General features: G+C 43.8%; 1 long non-coding RNA gene across 1 annotated transcript in view; it reads right to left on the reverse strand.

The window, feature by feature from the left end:
* LOC125500687 overlaps positions 1–6842 on the reverse strand; it is a 46317-nt gene extending 39475 nt beyond the window's left edge. The window contains exon 1 of the long non-coding RNA XR_007278137.1: positions 6475–6842. This is a non-coding gene — a long non-coding RNA (uncharacterized LOC125500687). The remainder of the gene's footprint in view (positions 1–6474) is intronic.
* Positions 6843–9310: the final 2468 nt, after the last annotated feature.

The following is a 9310-nucleotide window of genomic DNA, read 5'->3' on the forward strand; positions in this document are numbered from 1 at the left end:
ATCCGCGCGACGTATCCGTTCCTCCGCTTTTCTCCTCCCCGTCGCGTCGGTTCGAGGGTGCTTTTCTCTCTCTCTACGATCGTACGTACGTACGCGGCCGAGCTGAAGCAATTTTTGCTGACGTGTCAGCAGCTCTTTTACATGCAGCCACTATCGGCCGCATTGCGACACCCATTCGATATCGCCGTACCTGAAATTTTTCCCACCACTGCAAAGATTTTTGAATTTTCCAAATTTCGCGCTCACAAAACCAAACGTACTTCGCTTCGAAAAAAAAATCTTTTTTCCTTCCGGCGAGGCGGCGGTGAAACATCAACCGCGATAAGTGGATGGGAATAGAAATGCTTCGTTACCGTCATAACGTCATTGTTGTTATTATTATAAGCGTACGTTTTACGATTTACTTGTTATGCGGATACATATTGACCGAAAGTCTGATTCGCTACTCGACTTAATGCAGCTGACGTATAAAATCGAGCGGAGCCTGGGTATCTCCGGGTTGCCGGAGTTTCTTCTTTTTCCTTCACTTTTTTTTTTTTTCTCCTCGGTTTTTGCGATCATATATATATATATATGTATATATACTATATGTATACGGCGAAGTGGGACTCGCGGAGAATTTCGTCGATGCTCGATTGACCCCGACGCGGGGGGGTTGGGAATCGGAAGGGGGAATGAGCGATCCGTGGTCCGCTGGCTCCTGCCACGGCGAACCATCACACGGCAGAACAACCAGAACGAATGAGATCCGAAAAACCAATGCAACATCACGCGGTTATTCGTGCGTAAAGAAAGCTCAAAGCTCGCTTCGAAATTCATAGCTTCGTCGCCCTTTTGCATCGACGTGCGTATATTACATACATTGTACACACGCGGGCGAGAGAAATGGAAAATAGGAAAAAAAACGGGAAAAAAAAAAAAGGATTCCTTTTGGAAAATTAGTCGAAAAACTTTTCGTCCGTTACACGCGGCGATTTTGTGTTTCATTTTTATTCGCGTGCGTCGAGAATTCAGCGGGAAATTTACGGATTACACGTATTACATGGGTATAACGAAAAACGGAATAAGAATAAAAAGAGAAAGAAACGCGAACGTATCGCTGTACATATTATATCGTGGAATAATTTAAATGTGTGACAGGTAGTCGTGTGTTTTTCAAACTTTTTAGGGCACCTGCATCCCGGGATTGGTGTACCGGGGTAGGGGTGGGGGAGATGCCCTAGTTCCTACATACAGGGATTTCACGCGGTCTGATTTTAAATTGCAGCAATAAAGCAAAATAGTTGAGCGCATGGGAGGGAGGCAGGTATCCCCGTACACGGTGTCACATACGTGTATATACAAATAATACAGGATTTTCTAACCATGTTGATCCATTTTCCGTTACACCGTCCGATACGTATACGTAGTACATATACACATCCGGGGAATAATTATCCTCCCATGGACAGGCGTTGCATCGTTTTGTAAAAGTAAAAGTCACCGGAGCGCAAATCTGGGATCGATAGACCGTAATTAACGTAGATTCTTCTTTTTTTCTCCTCGTTTTTTGCCGTCCATCTTGTTTTTGAATTCTATTTTTTCTCTGCACATCGCGCGGTCGTACGATACGCGCGGTACAATTTCGCCGCGTTTATAAACGCGCGCGAAAATATCGGAATGCGAAAAAGAGGGAGTGGGAAAAAGAGGGAAGAAAAAGCGTTTCGATATACAGCCGAGCGCGATTCGAAATGATCGCCGTTCGCTGCAGCCGGAGGGTAAATTAGGTTTGGGTGCAGTTTGCGAGTAGGTGAACCGGAAGCGGAACCAAGGGTAGTTTGAACGCTCGCTTCGCCGATTAGCCCGTCTTCGTGGGGACGAAAACGTACTAAACTTAGCATAATGTCGCCACCTCCTAGCTCCACCTACGTCGCTATCGCCGTCCATCGTCATCCCCGTCCCCATTCACATCTACTACTACCACGTACACATCCCATAGCCACTGTGCATAACTTGGCTAGGTACCGACGACGACAACGACTACTTCGGTCGTATCGATTAACGCGGTGCGAGCGACCGGCGGACGATCTAACTTTAGCCGGGAAACCAAGCGTGACGGTCGCCCCCTTTTGAACATCGAATATCCGCGTACGCGGCCGACGTATCATATCATAATATCGGATCACCGATTTCGAATTTTTAAATAAATCCGAACAGGCGCAGCAGCCCCCGGTGTGCGAAGAAACCGTGACGCTGCGGGGGGAATGGGAAGGAGAAATCAAAAGTGAAAAAAAAAGGAGAACCTCCGGGGGGTGGGATGGAAATATTTGGTCTTGTTTTTCCGCGTCGGGTGGCAGAAAAGTTTCTTCTTTCTTCCTTTCTTTCTTTCTTTCATTCGGGGAAGAGAGCCGCGGTTATTTCTATGAATAATAACAAGTTTGAAAATGTACGAAGACGCTAGTGGGGTTTGACTGCTGCAATGTCGCTTCCTAGGCGACGGGGTGTTTGTTACCCCCTGTATAGAAGACTCTTACCATGCAAATCGTCCAACCAGAAAACAATTTTCGACTGCCGGAAATCGGAGACAGAGACTTTCTGACTTATTTCTTCAAACGGTACGAGGGTCGAGTTGCGCATCGCTTCTGTTCACCCTCTGGTTTTATTTTTTTCTCCTCCTCCACTATCTCCCTTCTCGTTATTATGCGAATTGTTTGGACTCATGTTCTCTTCCGGATCGTTATCAGGTGTTCGGAGTTGCACGAAACGCATTTGCCAAAGATATCTGCGAGAAATGATAGAACGAGAAGCGAAACGCCATCAGGAATGTCTCCGCGAACTACGGTCGCGTTCGACTCTAACGCGACCGCTCCGTTTTTTTTTGGGGGGGAGGGTGAGAAATTTTTCAGTCGTAAAACGGAAGACGTATCGATGACGCGATGGGATTGGATGTCTGACTGGTAAGGAGATGGGTGGTAGCGGTTCGATCCCGCTGTAGAGATACCCCGAACTAAAATAGACGCAATGTAACTACGTGATGCAATTTTCCATGCGGCGTCGCGACGACGCTCGGGATGTTAAAGTCGAGATTGTGGCACCCCCGAGTGCACCTTGACTCGTAGTCGATGTTCCCCAACTGTATAAAACTGTTCCGAGTAAATTGTCTAGTGAAATACACGCAACGGTGCAGCGATAACTCGAAAAATATCGCCTCGTAAGGTCTTTACGGTGCTACTTTTGTTACCGTTTTAAACTTCCATTACGTTTCCCATTTCTCCTCGCTGCGTGATAAAGATGAAAAAAATGAAATAAAATAAAAAAAAAAAAAAAGGATATTCATACGAGTGACGCGAAATTGCAATTAATAATTATTTAATCCTGTACGGCGTTGGAAGAAAAAAAAAACAAAAAAACCAAACGAAAAAAAATGCCGCCAAATAACGAGCTAATCGGCTTTAAAACCGGGACAATAGCTTCGTTGGGTGGAAATTTCAATGCGACCTCGAAGGCCCTTAGTTGAGTCGTTGACGGGCAGAGTTTGGATTCCCAGGTGGAAAATCCTCCGGCTGTATACAGCAGGTGGCTGTACCACCTAGTCGTTCTCCTTTAATTGTTTTATATTTCTACCAAGCGCTTATCTTCCACGGAGCAAACCGTGAATTTCGCCTCTTCTCGGCTACGCGTAGGTAGACGGGTACGCGGAACTACGGGCGGATTCGAGGATCGGGGTACAGTCGGGGGTATTTCTTCGGGGATAGGAAAATTAACGCACCCAGAGGAACGCGTGTTCAACGTTTTACGACGCAATCATCCAGTTTAGCGGATGTACACGGGGATACACACGCCTCCGTTCGTTCATAAACTCGACGCTATCCCGCTGAAAATTCACACCGTAACTTTCCCTTTCGTCTATCTGCATTTTATCTGCATCGAACATCCCGACCGTTCTCGATAGACACGCACCTGTAGGTTCAGCGGGTCCAATTCGATCCATCCAACAGCCATCGGTTCACGCTCCATTACCGATAGTTTAATTAACTGCTTATCCTATCGAGGTTACTGCCAACAGCTCGGTGCACCCAGATTTGGAGATAATTTACCTCCAGATGATCCGGATACGAAGTAACTCGCGCGAGTTTATGTACTTTCGACTGATCTATGGTTTGACAAGTATTGAATTTTGGAAACTACGCAGCGGTTCGAATATTCGAACAGAAACAGGACGGTGCGAATCGTGGAGATTTCCCAAAACCGGGTATCGATGAGACGAGGGTTATCAGGCCGGGCTAAGGTTTCGGAATGAAATAAATTCGAAAAAGAAGACCGGAGGATTTTATCGCCGCATGGATTTTTTATTTTCTCTTCATTTTTCCGGATTCCAGAAGCGATTATCGATTTCGGATATCGCAGCTAAAAAAGTAGGGCGAAAAATGGAGCGAAGAGGGATGTGAAGATGAGATGATGAAACGAGCTGTTGCTTCACGGTCAGGATCTAAGAAGGACGTAAAACGAATCAACCGAAGAAATGTATTTCCCTCTTTTTTTCCGATGACTCGAAGCGAACGTCCTCCAAAAATATGTTTCGAAAATCGGAAGAATAGCCAATTTCTCCAGAGTAAATCGATATCAATTACACGATGTGATTCTCCGTACATTGGTGTGCGATAAATCTGGCGATTGAACTTTATATACATATTTAAAATACACACGCGAACGCGTATTATTCCAATACCAACTTCCTCTGCTGCACAGCGCCTCATTTCCACGGGCGATTTCTTTTTTCGTACAGCTGTGCATATATTTACCTCCCGAGTGTGTTTACGTTGACTAAATCAAAAAGCAGCATCCCCTCCCCCCAACCCCTCTCCAAAATGTCGTTTGAATAAAACAAACAATATAACAAAGTCTTAATGTATACAGCGCGTATACGTATACCGCTGCAAGAAATACGTGAGTAAAAAAAGAGAGAAGAGAGAGAAAAAATTGAAACACTCGAAAAAAAAGTGTCTCGAATAAAAATCACAGAGACGTGCGATCTACATTAAGCAAGACGTAATTGATAATATTTATACACGTCGACTGCCGACGACGCTAGAAATCCTAGACTCGGGGATTCACACAATCGACCTAAGCGGGGGGGTACGTACAGATATAATACGTACATACATACATATATGATAAACCTTACAGTGCGCATATTCGCTGGCAAGAGAATCTCGTCGTCGTCGTCACGGCGTGGATACCGTACACGGTGGGTACCGTGTCGACCTTTAACTAGGATACGCAGCACACGTTCGGGAAGTACTTTACCAAAGTTTACCGAGCTTGTGTACATACTTACACGTATGTACCCCGGTATACTCGTCGTCGTAGGTAGCGCGCCGCTGTACGTACGTACGTACGTACGTACACACGCCACGGTGTACGGCGCAACTGACGCACCGTTTATTACATCTGCGAATCAATTACCGTGCAGACGCCGTATATCTAAGGGTAGTGTATACACGCGACATCCGGTTGCTTCTTGTCATCGTAACGGTGGCTTGTTTAAGGTTCATACACGGGGCAAATATATGTGTACGTAAGTCGACGTACGTACAAATAAAATATTCCACACTCAACACGCGTAGGTGTATAAACGCGCGTTTATAGTGGGAACCGAGGAGGACAGAGAAATAAGCGAATGTTTCAGTAATCCTTGTTGACGCTTCTCGCAAATTTCACGTAAGAAATTTTCATAATCAGAGTCGAGGAATACTCGCGTAATTCGTCCGATTTCTTTCTTTCCTTGTTTGTTTTGACTGACGACCGTCGGTTTGTTTTTATTTTTAAAGTTCACGTAGTGCAAATTTTCGTGCAACTGCAGGGGCGATGTTTTTTTTTTTTAACCTCTCACGTTATGTATACACATGTATATACACGTGCGTACCGAGAAGCAAAAAACAGCAACGTATGTTCGATGGAAAATTCATCGTATAAATATTTCACGTCTCACTTGCGATCGCGATATCTATATGTAATGTGCACTATACGTTCCGTACACTATATACACCGTTGTTATTCAATATTCAAATTCGACAGCGAGCGTTTCTGGTTCGTTGATTTCGAATAAATCTTCCAGGTTTTTCTTTGGTTTTTCCCTACACTCCGCCACGTGTATTATACGTCGCGAAGTAAGTACATGCGATATGTACGTACATACGTACACGAAGAAAACGCGACTGTATGGAGAATACATGGAATAATACATATGAAATATGACGTGTCGAAAAAATTGTCCGATCACCCCGTAATACCTGCAGGAGTAAAAATATCGCTTGTACGTTTTGTTTTTGTTTTTGCTTTTTTTTTAACTCCTCAAAACTGGAAAATGGTGACGGGTAACTATTTGAAAAATATAGACTTCTTCAATGGAGTGGAAAAATTTTTGGAACAGGTTTGTTTTTTTTTTTTTTTGTTTTTTTTTTTTGTAGGGCGGTACGTAAAAAGGACACTCACCGAATTTTCGGATGGCGGACGCCGATATCACGTGCAGCTTTTGTTTCGCGCATCGGTTGAAGTGAGTTATCCTCGTTATCGCGAACGATTGTTGGGCCCAGTTTTGGATCGAGTTCCTTTTATTATCAGCGTGCTGCTCACGAGGCGCTGGTTATACACGTCAAAGTTCGGCGAGCAAATAGTTAACACAAAGGATGCCGTAAATGCGATTTATAAACTTCGGCGTTTGACGTGCTCAACGTACTACGGCCCAGACTGATTTAAATTCTGTCAGCCATACTCCGAACTCGAAACACGAAACTCACGGTATATATTATGGGTACTTCTATCTCGAAATTTCTATTCTCTCGCTATTCGTACCGTGGGGGGAGGGGGTGGGTGCCTGTTGGACTCGAGTTCCACCGGAATCGGCAAAGTTCCACGCGATACTAACTTGATAAGTTCATTATCGTCGATACGTTCGTACCCTCGATATACACACCTCGTAGCGACGCTACGCAAAAACGTATTCGCCACTGGGACACCTATCGTCGAAACGTTACCCAGATAATCTCATGCCGCTGCAGCGCGCGCCGTGTGGATATAGATTTGATGGAATTTCGATACGTCGTTTTCATCTGTATGCAACGATGAAACGGCCTCTCTGTAAAGAGGTTTCGACTCATCGCTCTCCCTTTTCATACACAGCCTCTCTTTATCCGTTTACTCCGACTCGCATCGCCCCCCCGCATTGTGAATTGTGACGGAAAGGGTATTCCATTGTAGCAGAGAAAGGTACAGGTACGCCGAGGTTGTACGTGTATTTGAAAAATAACTTGGAGTATATAATGAAATATTATGAGATTATTTCTGCACGGGGATTCTTTCTATTTTTTTTTTATTTTTTTTATTTTTTTTTATTTTCTTTCTTTCTCTCCGTTCAGCGTACTGGGGATACGCCGGTATTAAAAGCGTACAGACGTATTACCGTCGATAGACGCGACGGCGTTATTCTAAATATGAAAATTCGATGATGTATCGATATAAAATATTTTATACATAAAATGTGCACGGTAGTCCGTGTATAGGAGGCTTATCGAATTTTCTTTCACAAGGTACTTTGGAGCACTAGAGAAACTGATCTCTCTCGCCTAAACGTATAGTATATCGAAGGGAAGAAGTATCGCGCGCATAAGATCGACTCGATGGAAAAAGCCCGTGGAGTGGCTGCGGAGCAGCTCGGGGGTATTTGTGCGGTAAAAGTAATCAACAAAAGAAAAAAGTTTGAAGAAAAAAATAAAAAAAAAAAAAAAAACTCGAACAACATCAACAGATATATACGACGTACAAAGAAGGAGGAGGGGAAAAAAAAAAACGAAATAACGGAAGAAAAACTGCAGCTGCAGGGTTCAAAGCGGGAGAACGTGTCTAATCGCGGGTAAGAGTATTTCATTAAAGTCGGCTGTCAGTAACAAGAGGTAAGTAGTTCGTGTCACGTAAAGTGTTCACTCGCTTATAGAGCAAAAATCAAGTTGCCCACGCGGATTACCGGGTGGGGGGGGGGGAAGGAGGGTAAAGGATTTGCCCTACTTTATCGGAGATCTGCCGCTTCTCGCTTGTATTAAATCTTCAAGGGAGGGTTACCGCAAATTTCGAACCGCTGGGGGGCAATTAAACGGATCGACGGTAAAAAATGCGAAAAATTCTGTTTATCCGCGAGATTAAACGAAGAATCCCGCGGTCCTTTTCTTTTTACTCTTCATTTCGCGGCGGTTCTTTTATTTCCTGTACATATTCGATATTCACTTGCAGGTAATGGGAATGCATATTATTACATTCTCCCGCCTACCGACCCCCGTGTATTAGGGAAGAACTTTTAAATAGTTCATTGTTCGAATATTTTATAACGTCAGTTGCTAAGTTAGAAAAGTTATGAGAGTTGAAAAGTTAACTAGTTAACGTCGTAGTTAAAACCTGGTACGGGGCAGAGGTCGTCGGGTTGAAAAAAGAAAAGAAAAGAAAAGAAAAGAGAAGAAAAAAAAAATGAAAGAGTGAAGCCTTTGCAAATAATCTCGCAAACCTCCATGTGCAGTCGGTACGCGAAAGCTTGCAAGGTCTCGTAGTCCGTGTTCGCCGTATCACCGGTGTAATGTGAATTGGAGAGACAGCGAAAAAAGGCAGATTTCAGAAGCTTCTTTCTTTTTGTTTCAATTTTTTCCTCCGTATTCTTGCACAGCTTTTCAGTTTCATTTAAAGCTCAAGTGTTACGATCCACACCATGGCTCGAGAGCTGCGGTGAAACCGTATCGTTTCTTTTTCATCCTATTTTTTTTTTTTTTTTTTTCCCATCTTTTCCTTCACAAAGCTAGAATGTATACGTCATGTGCTCGAAAATGAAACGCAAATGATTCGCCGCATTAAAAGAGAAAAGTAGAGAAAAGGAAAAAAATCGTAAAACTTTCTCGTATAATCTCCGTTTCAGCATCAGTTCCAGCTGCTCAACCCCCGTTGCAGTTTTGCACCATTAGCGTCGTGACTGCTATTAAATTAATATAACGCGACGAGGACTCTTTCGACAATGAATCGCATTTATTTAGTTTATTTCGTTTCACATTCTCCTCCACTCTCTTCGGTGACGGAATAAAAAAAAAATGGCGCATAAACTTTGTCGCGGGGTTTTTCTTTCCCCCGACGAATTCACGCGTTATAACCGTTGCTACCGACGCGCCCTACGTGCGCCGATTTTCGTCGTCGCTTTCTATAAAAAAAAAAAAAAAAAAAAACTCATACGTTACATAAGAACACTCGAAGGAGCCTGTTTTAAATGCGCAACTTGTACAAATGTCCAATTATGCGA

Source organism: Athalia rosae, chromosome 4, assembly GCF_917208135.1.
Source record: "Athalia rosae chromosome 4, iyAthRosa1.1, whole genome shotgun sequence".
Lineage (NCBI taxonomy): Eukaryota > Metazoa > Arthropoda > Insecta > Hymenoptera > Athaliidae > Athalia > Athalia rosae.